A 740-nucleotide genomic window follows, 5' to 3' on the forward strand; every position below is an offset into this window, starting at 1 on the left:
GGGAGCCAGGCGCGGGCGGGGAAACAAAAGCGTGCACACCGTATTTGTTTTATTTCCTTTACTTGTTACGTTAAGAACACCTTTTTTTTTTTCACTTTTTTAAAGCAGTTACTGAGGACCCAACATCTCTTTAGGCTTCACCCACTGATCAAACTGGTCTGAGGTGAGGAATCCCAGCTTGATGGCCGCTTCTTTTAACGTTGTCCCTTCCTTGTGCGCCGTTTTGGCAATCTTGGCTGCTTTATCGTATCCTGTAACAAAACGCAAGGAACAAATCAGCCACTGGCAGGTCCAGAAGATTTGCTAGAGGTGCGAAAAACCTAGGTAGGGCACCTGGCCCCCGGGGAACTGGTGTGCTGGACACCGCTACTAACGTTGAAGATTATCTTAAGTTTTACTGAATCTTTCTATGTTTGGTTGTGAAATAATCAACTATAAGAACATCTTGATTTCAAGAAGTTAGCCTCTATGTTAGCGTTACGTATGGGTTGCTGTGCTATTTGTTATCCGAGGCTGTGTGGCTTGAAGTCCTTATTCTCTGGACTGTAACCAGATCCCCTAGGTTCCATTGTATATGGGATGAGTTATTTGACAACCTGACAAGGTAGATATATATCTGGCCAACTCGGCAACAAAACTTGGTTTTAAGGTATCCTGAAGTGAACCGCCTTCATTATACTACTAAAAAACACACCCACAGGTCAAGAAAACCCTTGCCCAGGTGAAGACCCTTCCCCTGC

The sequence above is a fragment of the Aptenodytes forsteri genome, unplaced genomic scaffold (assembly GCF_000699145.1).
Source record: "Aptenodytes forsteri isolate BGI_AS27 unplaced genomic scaffold, ASM69914v1 Scaffold114, whole genome shotgun sequence".
In the NCBI taxonomy this organism is placed as follows: domain Eukaryota; kingdom Metazoa; phylum Chordata; class Aves; order Sphenisciformes; family Spheniscidae; genus Aptenodytes; species Aptenodytes forsteri.